The 20,221-nt window shown below is 50.7% G+C and overlaps 1 protein-coding gene and 1 long non-coding RNA gene across 4 annotated transcripts in view; both read right to left on the minus strand.

The window, feature by feature from the left end:
• Positions 1–20,221, minus strand: part of LOC120978577 — an 875,253-nt gene that overhangs the window by 832,680 nt on the left and 22,352 nt on the right. The window lies entirely within an intron of this gene.
• Positions 15,901–19,840, minus strand: LOC120978580. Its single transcript, XR_005774126.1, has 4 exons — positions 19,765–19,840; positions 18,445–18,480; positions 17,206–17,254; positions 15,901–16,021 (listed from the first exon to the last, which is right to left on the minus strand). It is a non-coding gene; the product is annotated as an uncharacterized LOC120978580 (long non-coding RNA).

A 20,221-nucleotide genomic window follows, 5' to 3' on the forward strand; every position in this document is an offset into this window, starting at 1 on the left:
AATCGGGTAACATTTTCCGATTTTGCCCCTCTGCCATTCATGGAGGGAAGGTGGTACAGACAAGCTGGGGGTGTCCTCTTGGAGCCCAAGTCCCCTTCTACCATCCCTGCAAGTCTGGGATCCCTACCTTGAAAGGGGGCCGCTGGGCTGAACTTCCATGATTCAGGGGGACTTTGTGCAAAATGTATCCAGGGGCTATGGAAGTCAAATCGGGTAACATTTTCCGATTTTGCCCCTCTGCCATTCATGGAGGGAAGATGGTACAGACAAGCTGGAGGTGTCCTCTTGTAGCCCAAGTCCCCTTCTACCATCCCTGCAAGTCTTGGATCCCTAGCTTGAAAGAAAAGCTCTGGGCTGAACTTCCATGATTCAGGGGGACTTTGTGCAAAATGTATCCAGGGGCTATGGAAGTCAAATCGGGTAACATTTTCCGATTTTGCCCCTCTGCCATCCATGGAGGGAAGATGGTACAGACAAGCTGGAGGTGTCCTCTTGGAGCCCAAGTCCCCTTCTACCATCCCTGGAAGTCTGGGATCCCTACCTTGAAAGGAAGCCGCTGGGCTGAACTTCCATGATTCAGGGGGACTTTGTGCAAAATGTATCCAGGGGCTATGGAAGTCAAATCGGGTAACATTTTCCGATTTTGCCCCTCTGCCATTCATGGAGGGAAGATGGTACAGACAAGCTGGAGGTCTCCTCTTGGAGCCCAAGTCCCCTTCTACCATCCCTGCAAGTCTGGGATCCCTACCTTGAAAGGGGGCCGCTGGGCTGAACTTCCATGATTCAGGGGGACTTTGTGCAAAATGTATCCAGGGGCTATGGAAGTCAAATCGGGTAACATTTTCCGATTTTGCCCCTCTGCCATTCATGGAGGGAAGATGGTACAGACAGGCTGGAGGTGTCCTCTTGGAGCCCAAGTCCCCTTCTACCATCCCTGCAAGTCTTGGATCCCTAGCTTGAAAGAAAAGCTCTGGGCTGAACTTCCATGATTCAGGGGGACTTTGTGCAAAATGTATCCGGTGGCTATGGAAGTCAAATCGGGTAACATTTTGCGATTTTGCCCCTCTGCCATTCATGGAGGGAAGGTGGTACAGACAAGCTGGGGGTGTCCTCTTGGAGCCCAAGTCCCCTTCTACCATCCCTGCAAGTCTGGGATCCCTACCTTGAAAGGGGGCCGCTGGGCTGAACTTCCATGATTCAGGGGGACTTTGTGCAAAATGTATCCGGTGGCTATGGAAGTCAAATCGGGTAACATTTTGCGATTTTGCCCCTCTGCCATTCATGGAGGGAAGGTGGTACAGACAAGCTGGGGGTGTCCTCTTGGAGCCCAAGTCCCCTTCTACCATCCCTGCAAGTCTGGGATCCCTACCTTGAAAGGGGGCCGCTGGGCTGAACTTCCATGATTCAGGGGGACTTTGTGCAAAATGTATCCAGGGGCTATGGAAGTCAAATCGGGTAACATTTTCCGATTTTGCCCCTCTGCCATTCATGGAGGGAAGATGGTACAGACAAGCTGGAGGTGTCCTCTTGGAGCCCAAGTCCCCTTCTACCATCCCTGCAAGTCTGGGATCCCTACCTTGAAAGGGGGCCGCTGGGCTGAACTTCCATGATTCAGGGGGACTTTGTGCAAAATGTATCCAGGGGCTATGGAAGTCAAATCGGGTAACATTTTCCGATTTTGCCCCTCTGCCATTCATGGAGGGAAGATGGTACAGACAAGCTGGAGGTCTCCTCTTGGAGCCCAAGTCCCCTTCTACCATCCCTGGAAGTCTGGGATCCCTACCTTGAAAGGAAGCCGCTGGGCTGAACTTCCATGATTCAGGGGGACTTTGTGCAAAATGTATCCAGGGGCTATGGAAGTCAAATCGGGTAACATTTTCCGATTTTGCCCCTCTGCCATTCATGGAGGGAAGATGGTACAGACAAGCTGGAGGTCTCCTCTTGGAGCCCAAGTCCCCTTCTACCATCCCTGCAAGTCTGGGATCCCTACCTTGAAAGGGGGCCGCTGGGCTGAACTTCCATGATTCAGGGGGACTTTGTGCAAAATGTATCCAGGGGCTATGGAAGTCAAATCGGGTAACATTTTCCGATTTTGCCCCTCTGCCATTCATGGAGGGAAGATGGTACAGACAAGCTGGAGGTCTCCTCTTGGAGCCCAAGTCCCCTTCTACCATCCCTGCAAGTCTGGGATCCCTACCTTGAAAGGGGGCCGCTGGGCTGAACTTCCATGATTCAGGGGGACTTTGTGCAAAATGTATCCAGGGGCTATGGAAGTCAAATCGGGTAACATTTTCCGATTTTGCCCCTCTGCCATTCATGGAGGGAAGATGGTACAGACAAGCTGGAGGTCTCCTCTTGGAGCCCAAGTCCCCTTCTACCATCCCTGGAAGTCTGGGATCCCTACCTTGAAAGGAAGCCGCTGGGCTGAACTTCCATGATTCAGGGGGACTTTGTGCAAAATGTATCCAGGGGCTATGGAAGTCAAATCGGGTAACATTTTCCGATTTTGCCCCTCTGCCATTCATGGAGGGAAGCTGGTACAGACAGGCTGGAGGTGTCCTCTTGGAGCCCAAGTCCCCTTCTACCATCCCTGCAAGTCTGGGATCCCTAGCTCCAAGGGAAGCCGCCGGGCTGAACTTCCATGGATGAGGGGGACTTTGTGCAAAATGTATCCAGGGGCTATGGAAGTCAAATCGGGTAACATTTTCCGATTTTGCCCCTCTGCCATTCATGGAGGGAAGATGGTACAGACAAGCTGGAGGTCTCCTCTTGGAGCCCAAGTCCCCTTCTACCATCCCTGCAAGTCTGGGATCCCTACCTTGAAAGGAAGCCGCTGGGCTGAACTTCCATGATTCAGGGGGACTTTGTGCAAAATGTATCCAGGGGCTATGGAAGTCAAATCGGGTAACATTTTCCGATTTTGCCCCTCTGCCATTCATGGAGGGAAGATGGTACAGACAAGCTGGAGGTCTCCTCTTGGAGCCCAAGTCCCCTTCTACCATCCCTGGAAGTCTGGGATCCCTACCTTGAAAGGAAGCCGCTGGGCTGAACTTCCATGATTCAGGGGGACTTTGTGCAAAATGTATCCAGGGGCTATGGAAGTCAAATCGGGTAACATTTTCCGATTTTGCCCCTCTGCCATCCATGGAGGGAAGATGGTACAGACAAGCTGGAGGTGTCCTCTTGGAGCCCAAGTCCCCTTCTACCATCCCTGCAAGTCTGGGATCCCTACCTTGAAAGGGGGCCGCTGGGCTGAACTTCCATGATTCAGGGGGACTTTGTGCAAAATGTATCCGGTGGCTATGGAAGTCAAATCGGGTAACATTTTGCGATTTTGCCCCTCTGCCATTCATGGAGGGAAGGTGGTACAGACAAGCTGGAGGTGTCCTCTTGGAGCCCAAGTCCCCTTCTACCATCCCTGCAAGTCTGGGATCCCTACCTTGAAAGGGGGCCGCTGGGCTGAACTTCCATGATTCAGGGGGACTTTGTGCAAAATGTATCCAGGGGCTATGGAAGTCAAATCGGGTAACATTTTCCGATTTTGCCCCTCTGCCATTCATGGAGGGAAGATGGTACAGACAGGCTGGAGGTGTCCTCTTGGAGCCCAAGTCCCCTTCTACCATCCCTGCAAGTCTTGGATCCCTAGCTTGAAAGAAAAGCTCTGGGCTGAACTTCCATGATTCAGGGGGACTTTGTGCAAAATGTATCCAGGGGCTATGGAAGTCAAATCGGGTAACATTTTCCGATTTTGCCCCTCTGCCATTCATGGAGGGAAGATGGTACAGACAGGCTGGAGGTGTCCTCTTGGAGCCCAAGTCCCCTTCTACCATCCCTGCAAGTCTGGGATCCCTACCTTGAAAGGGGGCCGCTGGGCTGAACTTTCATGATTCAGGGGGACTTTGTGCAAAATGTATCCCGGGGCTATGGAAGTCAAATCGGGTAACATTTTCCGATTTTGCCCCTCCGGGCTGAACTTCCATAAGTATGTCCGTTTGGCCGTTTTGAGAAAGAGAACCAGCTATGAGATCAAACCTGGCTGTCTCTTACCGACAGCAGTTCCAGAGGCTGGGCATGACGGCGCGAGACCCCTGGGTCTCAGCGTCATGTGACACGAAAGGGGGCCCCCCTTTCCAACACCTCCCGGAAGAAGGTAGAGAGACCCTGGGGGGTGGACAGGGTGATTTGATCCCACCATAAGTTCCATGACATCCGAGGTGTCGGCTGGGAGGCAAGACTTCCACAGGTTCAGGGGGGATTTTTGGAAATGTCTGCCCAGGAAAGGAGCACCGTAGGCGGGTAAGAATTTCTGATTTCCCCCCTCTGCCATTCCCGGAGGGAAGGTGGTACAGACAAGCTGGAGGTCTCCTCTGGGAGCCCAAGTCCCCTTCTACCATCCCTGCAAGTCTGGGATCCCTACCTTGAAAGGGGGCCGCTGGGCTGAACTTCCATGATTCAGGGGGACTTTGTGCAAAATGTATCCGGGGGCTATGGAAGTCAAATCGGGTAACATTTTCCGATTTTGCCCCGCCGGGCTGAACTTCCATAAGTATGTCCGTTTGGCCGTTTTGAGAAAGAGAACCAGCTATGAGATCAAACCTGGCTGTCTCTTACCGACAGCAGTTCCAGAGGCTGGGCATGACGGCGCGAGACCCCTGGGTCTCAGCGTCATGTGACACGAAAGGGGGCCCCCCTTTCCAACACCTCCCGGAAGAAGGTAGAGAGACCCTGGGGGGTGGACAGGGTGATTTGATCCCACCATCAGTTCCATGACATCCGAGGTGTCGGCTTGGAGGCAAGACTTCCACAGGTTCAGGGGGGATTTTTGGAAATGTCTGCCCAGGAAAGGAGCACCGTAGGCGGGTAAGAATTTCTGATTTCCCCCCTCTGCCATTCCCAGAGGGAAGGTGGTACAGACAAGCTGGAGGTCTCCTCTGGGAGCCCAAGTCCCCTTCTACCATCCCTGCAAGTCTGGGATCCCTACCTTGAAAGGGGGCCGCTGGGCTGAACTTCCATGATTCAGGGGGACTTTGTGCAAAATGTATCCGGGGGCTATGGAAGTCAAATCGGGTAACATTTTCCGATTTTGCCCCGCCGGGCTGAACTTCCATAAGTATGTCCGTTTGGCCGTTTTGAGAAAGAGAACCAGCTATGAGATCAAACCTGGCTGTCTCTTACCGACAGCAGTTCCAGAGGCTCGGCATGACGGCGCGAGACCCCTGGGTCTCAGCGTCATGTGACACGAAAGGGGGCCCCCCTTTCCAACACCTCCCGGAAGAAGGTAGAGAGACCCTGGGGGGTGGACAGGGTGATTTGATCCCACCATCAGTTCCATGACATCCGAGGTGTCGGCTTGGAGGCAAGACTTCCACAGGTTCAGGGGGGATTTTTGGAAATGTCTGCCCAGGAAAGGAGCACCGTAGGCGGGTAAGAATTTCTGATTTCCCCCCTCTGCCATTCCCGGAGGGAAGGTGGTACAGACAAGCTGGAGGTCTCCTCTGGGAGCCCAAGTCCCCTTCTACCATCCCTGCAAGTCTGGGATCCCTACCTTGAAAGGGGGCCGCTGGGCTGAACTTCCATGATTCAGGGGGACTTTGTGCAAAATGTATCCGGGGGCTATGGAAGTCAAATCGGGTAACATTTTCCGATTTTGCCCCGCCGGGCTGAACTTCCATAAGTATGTCCGTTTGGCCGTTTTGAGAAAGAGAACCAGCTATGAGATCAAACCTGGCTGTCTCTTACCGACAGCAGTTCCAGAGCCTGGGCAGGACGGCTCGACACCCCTGGGTCTCAGCGGCATGTGACACGAAAGGGGGCCCCCCTTTCCAACACCTCCCGGAAGAAGGTAGAGAGACCCTGGGGGGTGGACAGGGTGATTTGATCCCACCATCAGTTCCATGACATCCGAGGTGTCGGCTGGGAGGCAAGACTTCCACAGGTTCAGGGGGGATTTTTGGAAATGTCTGCCCAGGAAAGGAGCACCGTAGGCGGGTAAGAATTTCTGATTTCCCCCCTCTGCCATTCCCAGAGTGAAGGTGGTAAAGACAAGCTGGAGGTCTCCTCTGGGAGCCCAAGTCCCCTTCTACCATCCCTGCAAGTCTGGGATCCCTAGCTCCAAGGGAAGCCGCCGGGCTGAACTTCCATGGATGAGGGGGACTTTGTGAAAAATGTATCCAGGGGTTATGGAAGTCAAATCGGGTAACATTTTCCGATTTTGCCCCTCTGCCATTCATGGAGGGAAGGTGGTACAGACAAGCTGGAGGTCTCCTCTTGGAGCCCAAGTCCCCCTCTACCATCCCTGCAAGTCTTGGATCCCTAGCTTGAAAGGGGACCGCTGGGCTGAACTTCCATGATTCAGGGGGACTTTGTGCAAAATGTATCCGGGGGCTATGGAAGTCAAATCGGGTAACATTTTCCGATTTTGCCCCGCCGGGCTGAACTTCCATAAGTATGTCCGTTTGGCCGTTTTGAGAAAGAGAACCAGCTATGAGATCAAACCTGGCTGTCTCTTACCGACAGCAGTTCCAGAGCCTGGGCAGGACGGCTCGACACCCCTGGGTCTCAGCGGCATGTGACACGAAAGGGGGCCCCCCTTTCCAACACCTCCCGGAAGAAGGTAGAGAGACCCTGGGGGGTGGACAGGGTGATTTGATCCCACCATCAGTTCCATGACATCCGAGGTGTCGGCTGGGAGGCAAGACTTCCACAGGTTCAGGGGGGATTTTTGGAAATGTCTGCCCAGGAAAGGAGCACCGTAGGCGGGTAAGAATTTCTGATTTCCCCCCTCTGCCATTCCCAGAGTGAAGGTGGTAAAGACAAGCTGGAGGTCTCCTCTGGGAGCCCAAGTCCCCTTCTACCATCCCTGCAAGTCTGGGATCCCTAGCTCCAAGGGAAGCCGCCGGGCTGAACTTCCATGAATGAGGGGGACTTTGTGAAAAATGTATCCAGGGGTTATGGAAGTCAAATCGGGTAACATTTTCCGATTTTGCCCCTCTGCCATTCATGGAGGGAAGGTGGTACAGACAAGCTGGAGGTCTCCTCTTGGAGCCCAAGTCCCCCTCTACCATCCCTGCAAGTCTTGGATCCCTAGCTTGAAAGGGGACCGCTGGGCTGAACTTCCATGATTCAGGGGGACTTTGTGCAAAATGTATCCGGGGGCTATGGAAGTCAAATCGGGTAACATTTTCCGATTTTGCCCCGCCGGGCTGAACTTCCATAAGTATGTCCGTTTGGCCGTTTTGAGAAAGAGAACCAGCTATGAGATCAAACCTGGCTGTCTCTTACCGACAGCAGTTCCAGAGCCTGGGCAGGACGGCTCGACACCCCTGGGTCTCAGCGGCATGTGACACGAAAGGGGGCCCCCCTTTCCAACACCTCCCGGAAGAAGGTAGAAGGACCCTGGGGGGTGGACAGGGTGATTTGATCCCACCATCAGTTCCATGACATCCGAGGTGTCGGCTGGGAGGCAAGACTTCCACAGGTTCAGGGGGGATTTTTGGAAATGTCTGCCCAGGAAAGGAGCACCGTAGGCGGGTAAGAATTTCTGATTTCCCCCCTCTGCCATTCCCAGAGTGAAGGTGGTAAAGACAAGCTGGAGGTCTCCTCTGGGAGCCCAAGTCCCCTTCTACCATCCCTGCAAGTCTTGGATCCCTAGCTCCAAGGGAAGCCGCCGGGCTGAACTTCCATGGATGAGGGGGACTTTGTGAAAAATGTATCCAGGGGTTATGGAAGTCAAATCGGGTAACATTTTCCGATTTTGCCCCTCTGCCATTCATGGAGGGAAGGTGGTACAGACAAGCTGGAGGTCTCCTCTTGGAGCCCAAGTCCCCCTCTACCATCCCTGCAAGTCTTGGATCCCTAGCTTGAAAGGGGACCGCTGGGCTGAACTTCCATGATTCAGGGGGACTTTGTGCAAAATGTATCCGGGGGCTATGGAAGTCAAATCGGGTAACATTTTCCGATTTTGCCCCGCCGGGCTGAACTTCCATAAGTATGTCCGTTTGGCCGTTTTGAGAAAGAGAACCAGCTATGAGATCAAACCTGGCTGTCTCTTACCGACAGCAGTTCCAGAGCCTGGGCAGGACGGCTCGACACCCCTGGGTCTCAGCGGCATGTGACACGAAAGGGGGCCCCCCTTTCCAACACCTCCCGGAAGAAGGTAGAGAGACCCTGGGGGGTGGACAGGGTGATTTGATCCCACCATCAGTTCCATGACATCCGAGGTGTCGGCTGGGAGGCAAGACTTCCACAGGTTCAGGGGGGATTTTTGGAAATGTCTGCCCAGGAAAGGAGCACCGTAGGCGGGTAAGAATTTCTGATTTCCCCCCTCTGCCATTCCCGGAGGGAAGGTGGTACAGACAAGCTGGAGGTCTCCTCTCGGAGCCCAAGTCCCCTTCTACCATCCCTGCAAGTCTGGGATCCCTACCTTGAAAGGGGGCCGCTGGGCTGAACTTCCATGATTCAGGGGGACTTTGTGCAAAATGTATCCAGGGGCTATGGAAGTCAAATCGGGTAACATTTTGCGATTTTGCCCCGCCGTTCTGAACTTCCATAAGTATGTCCGTTTGGCCGTTTTGAGAAAGAGAACCAGCTATGAGATCAAACCTGGCTGTCTCTTACCGACAGCAGTTCCAGAGGCTGGGCAGGACGGCTCGACACCCCTGGGTCTCAGCGGCATGTGACACGAAAGGGGGCCCCCCTTTCCAACACCTCCCGGAAGAAGGTAGAAAAACCCTGGGGGGTGTGCAGGGTGTTTTGATCCCACCATCAGTTCCATGACATCCGAGGTGTCGGCTGGGAGGCAAGACTTCCACAGGTTCAGGGGGGATTTTTGGAAATGTCTGCCCAGGAAAGGAGCACCGTAGGCGGGTAAGAATTTCTGATTTCCCCCCTCTGCCATTCCCGGAGGGAAGGTGGTACAGACAAGCTGGAGGTCTCCTCTCGGAGCCCAAGTCCCCTTCTACCATCCCTGCAAGTCTGGGATCCCTACCTTGAAAGGGGGCCGCTGGGCTGAACTTCCATGATTCAGGGGGACTTTGTGCAAAATGTATCCAGGGGCTATGGAAGTCAAATCGGGTAACATTTTGCGATTTTGCCCCGCCGTTCTGAACTTCATTAAGTATGTCCGTTTGGCCGTTTTGAGAAAGAGAACCAGCTATGAGATCAAACCTGGCTGTCTCTTACCGACAGCAGTTCCAGAGGCTGGGCAGGACGGCTCGAGACCCCTGGGTCTCAGCGTCATGTGACACGAAAGGGGGCCCCCCTTTCCAACACCTCCCGGAAGAAGGTAGAGAGACCCTGGGGGGTGGACAGGGTGATTTGATCCCACCATCAGTTCCATGACATCCGAGGTGTCGGCTGGGAGGCAAGACTTCCACAGGTTCAGGGGGGATTTTTGGAAATGTCTGCCCAGGAAAGGAGCACCGTAGGCGGGTAAGAATTTCTGATTCCCCCCCTCTGCCATTCCCGGAGGGAAGGTGGTACAGACAAGCTGGAGGTCTCCTCTCGGAGCCCAAGTCCCCCTCTACCATCCCTGCAAGTCTCGGCTCCCTAGCCCCGAAGGGGGGCCGAGAAGAAGGTAGAGAGGCTCCAGGGGGTGAACAGTGTGTTCACGTCCCACCAGCAGTTCCAGGGGCCTGGGTAGGAGTCGCCCACTCCTCCCGCTGGCACAGAGAACCGTGTGGACTTTGTCATTTTTCTTGGAGAGAGAGAGAGGACCATGACAAGGGGATGGAGTCGAGGGGCGCATCCCGCCAGCAGTTCCAGGGGCCCGGGCAGGAGTCCCCCACCCCGGCCCTTTCTCCGCCAAAAGTGTAAGGGGGACTTGCTATTCGGAAGCGGGCGACCGTGGAGAGTAAACCCGGTGGGGTTGCCCCCCCCCCCACCCCCGGCAGTCCCATGGGGCCCGGGCACGAGACCCCCTCTCCTCCCGCCGGCAAGAGAAGGTAGAAAGATGGACTTTGTTGGTTTGAGCGAGAGAACCAGCTATGAGATCGAACCTGGCCGTCGCATACCGACAGCAGTTCCAGAGCCTGGGCATGACGGCTCGACACCCCTGGGTCTCAGCGTCATGTGACACGAAAGGGGGCCCCCCTTTCCAACACCTCCCGGAAGAAGGTAGAGAGGCCCAGGGGAGCGAACTGGGTGGGCGCATCCCACCGGCAGTTCGAGGGGCCTGGGCAGGAGTCGCACACTCCTCCCGCCGGCAAGAGAAGGTAGAAAGATGGACTTTGTTGGTTTGAGCGAGAGAACCAGCTATGAGATCGAACCTGGCCGTCGCATACCGACAGCAGTTCCAGAGCCTGGGCATGACGGCTCGACACCCCTGGGTCTCAGCGTCATGTGACACGAAAGGGGGCCCCCCTTTCCAACACCTCCCGGAAGAAGGTAGAGAGGCCCAGGGGAGCGAACTGGGTGGGCGCATCCCACCGGCAGTTCGAGGGGCCTGGGCAGGAGTCGCACACTCCTCCCGCCGGCAAGAGAAGGTAGAAAGATGGACTTTGTTGGTTTGAGCGAGAGAACCAGCTATGAGATCGAACCTGGCCGTCGCATACCGACAGCAGTTCCAGAGCCTGGGCAGGACGGCTCGACACCCCTGGGTCTCAGCGTCATGTGACACGAGAGGGGGCCCCCCTTTCCAACACCTCCCGGAAGAAGGTAGAGAGGCCCAGGGGAGCGAACTGGGTGGGCGCATCCCACCGGCAGTTCGAGGGGCCTGGGCAGGAGTCGCACACTCCTCCCGCCGGCAAGAGAAGGTAGAAAGATGGACTTTGTTGGTTTGAGCGAGAGAACCAGCTATGAGATCAAACCTGGTCGTCGCATACCGACAGCAGTTCCAGAGCCTGGGCAGGACGGCTCGACACCCCTGGGACTCAGCGTCATGTGACACGAGAGGGGGCCCCCCTTTCCAACACCTCCCGGAAGAAGGTAGAGAGGCCCAGGGGAGCGAACTGGGTGGGCGCATCCCACCGGCAGTTCGAGGGGCCTGGGCAGGAGTCGCACACTCCTCCCGCCGGCAAGAGAAGGTAGAAAGATGGACTTTGTTGGTTTGAGCGAGAGAACCAGCTATGAGATCGAACCTGGCCGTCGCATACCGACAGCAGTTCCAGAGCCTGGGCAGGACGGCTCGACACCCCTGGGTCTCAGCGTCATGTGACACGAGAGGGGGCCCCCCTTTCCAACACCTCCCGGAAGAAGGTAGAGAGGCCCAGGGGAGCGAACTGGGTGGGCGCATCCCACCGGCAGTTCGAGGGGCCTGGGCAGGAGTCGCACACTCCTCCCGCCGGCAAGAGAAGGTAGAAAGATGGACTTTGTTGGTTTGAGCGAGAGAACCAGCTATGAGATCGAACCTGGTCGTCGCATACCGACAGCAGTTCCAGAGCCTGGGCAGGACGGCTCGACACCCCTGGGTCTCAGCGTCATGTGACACGAGAGGGGGCCCCCCTTTCCAACACCTCCCGGAAGAAGGTAGAGAGGCCCAGGGGAGCGAACTGGGTGGGCGCATCCCACCGGCAGTTCGAGGGGCCTGGGCAGGAGTCGCACACTCCTCCCGCCGGCAAGAGAAGGTAGAAAGATGGACTTTGTTGGTTTGAGCGAGAGAACCAGCTATGAGATCGAACCTGGTCGTCGCATACCGACAGCAGTTCCAGAGCCTGGGCAGGACGGCTCGACACCCCTGGGTCTCAGCATCATGTGACACGAGAGGGGGCCCCCCTTTCCAACACCTCCCGGAAGAAGGTAGAGAGGCCCAGGGGAGCGAACTGGGTGGGCGCATCCCACCGGCAGTTCGAGGGGCCTGGGCAGGAGTCGCACACTCCTCCCGCCGGCAAGAGAAGGTAGAAAGATGGACTTTGTTGGTTTGAGCGAGAGAACCAGCTATGAGATCGAACCTGGTCGTCGCATACCGACAGCAGTTCCAGAGCCTGGGCAGGACGGCTCGACACCCCTGGGTCTCAGCGTCATGTGACACGAGAGGGGGCCCCCCTTTCCAACTCCTCCCGGAAGAAGGTAGAGAGGCCCAGGGGAGCGAACTGGGTGGGCGCATCCCACCGGCAGTTCCAGGGGCCTGGGCAGGAGTCGCACACTCCTCCCGCCGGCAAGAGAAGGTAGAAAGATGGACTTTGTTGGTTTGAGCGAGAGAACCAGCTATGAGATCGAACCTGGTCGTCGCATACCGACAGCAGTTCCAGAGCCTGGGCAGGACGGCTCGACACCCCTGGGTCTCAGCGTCATGTGACACGAGAGGGGGCCCCCCTTTCCAACACCTCCCGGAAGAAGGTAGAGAGGCCCAGGGGAGCGAACTGGGTGGGCGCATCCCACCGGCAGTTCGAGGGGCCTGGGCAGGAGTCGCACACTCCTCCCGCCGGCAAGAGAAGGTAGAAAGATGGACTTTGTTGGTTTGAGCGAGAGAACCAGCTATGAGATCGAACCTGGTCGTCGCATACCGACAGCAGTTCCAGAGCCTGGGCAGGACGGCTCGACACCCCTGGGTCTCAGCGTCATGTGACACGAGAGGGGGCCCCCCTTTCCAACACCTCCCGGAAGAAGGTAGAGAGGCCCAGGGGAGCGAACTGGGTGGGCGCATCCCACCGGCAGTTCGAGGGGCCTGGGCAGGAGTCGCACACTCCTCCCGCCGGCAAGAGAAGGTAGAAAGATGGACTTTGTTGGTTTGAGCGAGAGAACCAGCTATGAGATCAAACCTGGTCGTCGCATACCGACAGCAGTTCCAGAGCCTGGGCAGGACGGCTCGACACCCCTGGGTCTCAGCGTCATGTGACACGAGAGGGGGCCCCCCTTTCCAACACCTGGTGGAAGAAGGTAGAGAGGCTCCGGGGGGTGAACTGCTTGGGTGCACCTCACCAGCAGTACCAGGGGCCTGGGCAGGAGTCCCCCACTGCTCCTGCTGACAGAGAAGGGCTGTCTTTCTCGTTTTGAGAGATATGACCGTAAATGAGAATGAATCTGACTGTTGCACCCGCTATCAGTTCCAGGGGTTCGGGGAGGAGCCCCCCACTTCTCCCGCTGAAAAAGAGAAGGGTCGGACTATATTGTTTTGAGAAAGAGCGGACCGTGAATGAGGGTGCACTGAGAAGGTGCACCCAACATGATGTTCCAGTGGCTGGGCATTTCGAGTCCCCATTTCCCCTTTCAAGGGGATGGGGTGTCATGGCAGGGGAGTCAAGTCTCCCATACCTTGCGGAAGAAGGTAGCGAGTCCTAAGGGGTGAACTGCGTGGTCGTACCCCACTATCAGTTCCATGGCCTTGTATGGTTCAGACATCTCTCCTATGGTGCACCGGGCTCCCTTGCCAAGGAGTAGTTCCATGGAAGCAGTAGAGAGAAGGAGGTACATGCCGTTGGTTCACTCGAAGGCAGACAAGTGTCAGCGGATATCTGCCAAGCCGTCAGCCCTGCAGCTGCCATTACACGGGCTGTCAGCAGTTAATCTTGCCCGAGACTTCAGACCCTAAAAGATATTCCCTAATCACTACCTAACACTAACTAGCTAAATGATAGAATAATTCAAAATTTCTGGATCAATAGAATAGCACAGCACAAAACAACCAGCTCCTATCTCTCCAATAACTAAACCCACAAAATGGATACCGGGGAGTGCCTCGATTTATATAGTGAGAGGTAGACTACTTTCCTATTGGTTGCTAGGGATGTTGCTAAGCTGTGACAATGCCTTCCCATTGGCTATAAGCAAAAATAGGGAGGGGTGAACAATAACCTCACATGGAAAACAAGGGAAAAAAAATGCGAATAGGCTGTCACGAATAATTCGCAATAATATACAATTCGCAGAAGCAGAATCCATAGTCGAATGGCCTTATAGGAATAGATTTATGCGAATTTTTGAAATGTCCGCTTTTTTTCGCATTACAGGAACCGTTGTAAAATAGGCTACATGAAATGGTATTTCAAGGGTCAATCAGTAAGTACACGATAGGATGTCTGGTAATATTTAGGTGCCCATTATTCTCTCAATAAAGGCTATATGTGAAATACTCAATAACACTAGTTTAGGCGGGCGGGAAAAACATAACACGAAAAGTATTTTTTTGCGAATGTTATGGCAGCGGATTTTCGCATACAATACAATATATTGAAAGTGTTACAATTAAATGAGTAAGGATCCTGAACGGTTTTGGACATGTCAAGTAACTTCTGGGCTAGATTGCTTGTCATGGAACATAATTTAGGATTGGCGAAAAACCGTATTTACAATATGCGAGTAGATCGGATCGCATACAAGCTGTAAGGAAAAAACAGCTAACAGTGGTTGGGATATTATATGCGAAAATTCGCTAACATTAAATGCGTAAAACAATTCGGTTCGTGTAATGGTAACTAACCATTACGCGAACAGAATTTTTTTGCGCATTTAATGTTAGCGAATTTTCGCATGTAATATAAGAAAGTTAAAATTAAATGAGTAACTGAACGCTTTTGACATGATTGTCAAGTGAATTCTCAGCACGGTTGCTAGTCATGGAACATAACCTAGCCTTTGCGAAAAAAAAAACGTCTTTAGAACATGCGATCCGCACACAAGCTTTAAGCATTAGCAATAAGCATAGTAATACTTGACTGATGGAATGACTCGAAATTTTTCGAAAATAGTGCTATATAAGAAAATCTAGAATATAGCACTATATTCGAAAACTACGGAATTCCGCATTTTTCAAATATAGTGGCATATTCTTGATTTTCGTATATAGCACTATTTTCGTAAATTTACGAGTTATTTCATGAGTCAAGTATATGCTTATTGCTATGCTGCTAATGCATTGATTGCATATATATTATATGCGAAAATATTAAATGCGTAAAAAAAATTCTGTTCGTGTAAGGGTTAGATGGCTCTTTCCAAGTTGTGAAGAGCCATCTAACCATTACACGAACAGAATTTTTTTACGCAATTAATATTTTCGCATATAATATATATGCATTAGCATAGCAATAAGCAGCATATACTTGTCCTTGACTCATGAAATGACTCGAAATTTTTCGAAAATATTACTATATACGAAAATCAAGAATATAGCACTATATTCGAAAAATACGGCATTCCGTATTTTTCGAATATAGTGCTATATTCTTGATTTTCGTATATAGCATTTTTTTTGAAAAATTTCGAGTCATTTCATCAGTCAAGTATTACTATGCTTATTGCTAATGCTTAAAGCTTGTGTGCGGATCGCATGTTGTAAAGACGTTTTTTTTCGCAAAGGCTAGCAACCGTGCCGAGAATTCACTTGACATGTCAGAAGCGTTCAGTTACTCATATGGTTTTGACTTTCTTATATTTTATGCGAAAATTCGCTAACATTAAATGCGCAAAAAAAAATTCTGTTCGTGTAATGGTTAGCTGGCTCATCCAAACTACTGTTAGCTGCTTTTGCTTACAGCTTGTGTGGAATTTATAAATATGTGAGTTGTTCTAAATGCATTGGGACTAATAAATTATATTTCTATTGTTTTATTAGCTTAAAAGGAAACGAAATTTCGTTTTAACGAATATAGAGGCAAATATTCTAATTGTTCGCGAATTCTCGAAGTTACGATATTCGCGATAAAAATTCGCAAAACGGATATTCGCGCTCAACACTATTTAATACATGCAAATGAGCCTCTAGGAGCAACGGGGGCGTTGTCGTTACACCTAGAGGCTCTGCTGACTCTGCAACTGCAGAACCCCTGCACTTTGATTGACAGGGCCGGGTGTGATCACATTTACACTGCTTGGCCCTGTCAATCAAAGTGCAGAGGGGGCTGCAGTTGAATCACCCCAATCCAGCTACAGACCCTTCATGTATTTGGTCCCAGCTTTTTATAAACATCAGAAATAAGACGCACAGGATGTTTATTTTCTGCAAGTTTATTTGAAATGATTCCAGGAGTAAAGGGAGGAGAGTATGGCTAAGATGACATTTTTTTTTAGATTTTTTTTTTATGAAAGCGAAAGGTAATTAGGTAAGGTGGTTTGAAATCGAAGTTTTTCTTTGCATCATGCATGATGTCTGCAAAATAAATAAATAAAAAATCATGTTCATCATCTTACACGGTCCAGCTTTATGTTGCATTTTTCTGCCTCAACACCCTTTGGAAAAGTATCGATGGGCTTAGAGCGAAGGACGTTGCCTCCCACCTCATGGTGGCCATAGATTTGCTTTCCAGACACACAGACTACCAGAAGATGCAGGATAGTAAGAATGCTTTCATGCAGTCAGTGTTTGGTCAGTATTTGGTCAGTGATTTCCATCAGTGATTGTGAGCCAAAACCAGAAGCCTTCACAGAGATAAGGTGTAAAGGAAAGATTTGTGCCCATGTTTCAGGACTGTACCTGGTTTTGGCTCACAATCACTGATGTGTGTGAAATCTACCTAACAGATGGCTCAATAATGCAAAACAGAGGTTATTTATTGATGGAACATTCTTAGGTTGGGTCTCTCTAACCAGTAAACTACCAAAAGGGTTAAGTTAAGTGACATAGCTATAGGGGGTCACAGCAGTCACAATTGTGACCAGGCCCCTTGGCAAGGTGAACCTTAAGGCCTTGTCATATGCTGACTGTCTTTGTAGTGACTGGGCAGATCACTCCTGAATTGTTCTTCCTGACCATAGAGAGAACTGTGCAGCCATACTGTTACAGCTGCACAGTTTGCCCTAGTCTCTATGATCTGTGAAAGGAGGAAAACAGGAAGTTACAGCCTGGATAACACTGGAGCCCGGAGAGCTGAGTAACCAGCATTAATACTTCCACTTCTTCAGTCTCCTAGATCACCCGGTGTACTGACATTAACACCTTTTGTTGTCCTAGAACATCAGGTATTTTCACAATAACCCCCCCTCCCCCCCACGGTCCAAAGCCTCCAGGTTTCCTGACATAATCTCTTTGCTGCAATAAACGTCAGCGATTCTGACATTAACCACGTCACTGCTCTAGACCACCAGGGATTCTGATATTAATCTTTTCACTGCCCTAGACCACCACAAATGCCTACATTAACCCACTCACTGTCCTAAACCACCAGGCTAGACTAAAATTACCCCCCTCTCTACCCTCGACTTGGATGTGGTTTAATGCTATTTGTCTGTCAGCTGGGGTTTTGCCTTCTACACTATAGGATTATATTGTGTGTTGCACTTGATGGACCTGTGTCTTTCTTGACATGTACAGCAACAATTTCATTCAATACATACGTTTTTTTCTAACGCACATTGTAGTTGCCAACTATTTCCCCAATAATGTCTGGTTAAAAAGAAAAATATATTTCCATTAAGGTTAATAACAGAAAAATTAGCATAATTGTGAATAACGGCATGTAACATTATATAGTATATTATTGTATAGCAGTTCTTTTATTCATATTTTATATACTGTATTCATTAATATGCGTTGTGTTGTATTAAAGCAGTTCTCCAAGTTAAAAAAGATAAAAAAAGAAAAGGGACAGAATAGAAGCTGTACTCCCCATTTCGATTCCCCTCTGCTCCACCATCGTTGCTTTGGTCCTTCCCGCAGCCGTGACATCATGTTCTTGCCTGCACCAATGATGTCCCATATACTGTATGTGACCACCGCAGCCAATCACTGGCCTCAATGTCTGCAGTTTGCAAGGCCGCACTGGGAAAATAATTCAGCCCTGGCATTTGAAAGCATACAGGTCCACCCCAAGATGAAGACTTCACAGAAACACAAGTCAGGGTCGGCACCATCCGAGTAGAGTTGGTCACTGAGAACACCGACCCATCTGACATTTGTCTGAATTGCCAGATGGGCAGTCCGGGCAGACCCGTCAGTATAAGATTGCTGAGGCCAGTGATTGGCTGCAGCAGTCATGTGCGGTATAAGGACACATTACCTCTGCAGTCATGTATATACAACACCCAGCCAGGAAGATCGGAGCAGTGGCGCTGGAGCAGCAGGGGGTTGAGTCATTAAAAGGGTATTCAATTGTGGCAAGTGATCCTCTCTCCACAGCATAGGGGATAACTATGAGATCAGTGGGGACCTAAAGCGCTCCACTATTTCCAGAACTTCCATAGACAAGAGTGTGCATGCCCAACCTGTCTCTCTGTTCATTTTGGGGGGCCCCGCAGGGCCCTGGGTCCCCATTCTTGTGATGGGTGGGGATCCCAGTGGTAGGACATGCACACATCTAGTAAGTTACCTGCTAGCCTGTGGATAAGGGATTACATGCCACACCTGAATACCTCTTTAAGTGTATTTCCTTTATTGTTTTAACACCTTCTTTGCCTCTATCTATCTGTCTATGTGTCTATCTATTTATCTATCTGTCTTTCTCTATGTCTTTATTTCTGTCTGTCTGTTTCTCTGCCTAACTACATCTCAAGTCAAATAAATATTCAAAAAAAATAAGTTTAAATGTAAATGATACATGAAGCATATGCAAGAATTCTTCAAATGTTTAATCGTACCTTTCCACAAGGCAGAATGTTCACCACGCCTGTCAGCTTATCATGTAAGGAAGAAAATACAATATATTATTTTAATCCTAATGAACAATCTGTCTGTAATATGTGACATTTCATGTAGTTGTATTTCTAACTTCAGTCCTGTGATCTCTCAGAGCTGTTCCGTTACACAGGCTGATACCAACCTCTCAACCACTTACACTGATTTAAAGCGGAAACAAGAAAGGGAGAAGTAAATTAAAAGTCCAGGTTATTTTTTATTATGCGTCCAGTTGAGGTACGTCGTGGCACACTCAAAAGTGCCAGGACTCGCCTGATACAGTGCAGGTAGAGTAATTATCAAATGTGGTCAAACAGGTTTAAAATAAATAAATACGGTAAGCTTGTATCACGGTAGGGGTCCATGCCCAACACCGCTCCACTCCATATGTTGGGAACAGCCACAACTTTAGCTTGTTTCTCTGTCCATGTACTGACTTTTACCTGACTTCTGGATTTAACACTTCACTTCCTGACCAGATCTCTGTATTAACCAAGAGCTGCCGGCCTTAACCCTCAAGACTGTTTTTGTTTTGCATAAACTCTGCCTGCCGTACCTCGGCCTGTCCCTGACTGCGGTTTTGCCTGATCCCCCTGTGCCTTGCACCAGTCTCTACTGGCCATTGTAGCTCAGCAGTCTACAGACTGAGTCTAATCCAACAGGTAGCGGTCTGGTAGATCCCCTGCAGTGGAGTCCAGATCTAGTATAGGGGTTAAAGGGTGAAGACCAGGGGAACAACTTAGTACCCTTAGTAGTAGTCTAAAACCAATCTGTTCAAATGACACAGCAGATCCACATCCACTTAATAACAGCTTGTTGATGTAAATGAAATACAGATGAGCCCACCTATACATTTTCTTGAATTTTATGAAGGATTCCAATATCTCACAATACACATTTGACACAATATTGCAGTACCCTAGCAAAATCCTCCACAGGCTGCAATGCAGCCCACAACCACTGGGTGGCCAAACACAGACAGAGATAGCATATGCATCTCCCAACAGAGTACTGCAAATCACGTTTCTTTTCAAAGCTGGTTATTTCATGCCACACATCAGGATATGCCAAGAGGAAAGGTGAGGACAGACCTATGTACCAGGCGAGCTGTATATAGGCAATGCCTTTCTTTTTACTGTACTTTGTCGCTTTTCTTCAATTCCTAAACCACTGACTGCTAACCAGATGGATGGAGGTGAGAACATTTAGTTGTAGCTCATATTCAATAGGAAATGCTTTAAATTGATGCTGAGAGTATGTAAGGTGAAGTAGAATGTAATTACCAGATTCGTATTGAGTTTAATCGGCACAAGATTTCCCAGGATCATGTTAAGAAGTTTACATGTCGTTTCATCAAGCTGGAGAATAATATAATGACACAAGTCACTCCTCGGATAGAATAAGTAACATTTACAGATTTAGGGTTCATGCGCACAACCATAGTTTTAGTACCATTCATTTCAATGGGGCCGCAGCACATGTACGTCTATTCCGCGGGCCCGCAAAAACCCCCCCAAAAAAAGACATGTCCTATACTTGTCCGTTTTTCAGTTGTAACTAAGGGCAGCACGTACTGATTCAAAAAATGCACAAGGCATACGGGCGGTATCTGTGTTTTGTAGGATTCTCAGTCTGTGGACCACATATACGGCTACAGCTGTGTGCATGAGCCTTTAGAATGAGAAAACGATAGAAATGTCAAAAGTGCATGAGCATTGCTGCCCCTCAAAATGGGAATCT

The sequence above is a fragment of the Bufo bufo genome, chromosome 9 (genome assembly GCF_905171765.1).
Source record: "Bufo bufo chromosome 9, aBufBuf1.1, whole genome shotgun sequence".
NCBI classification, from domain to species: Eukaryota; Metazoa; Chordata; class Amphibia; order Anura; family Bufonidae; genus Bufo; species Bufo bufo.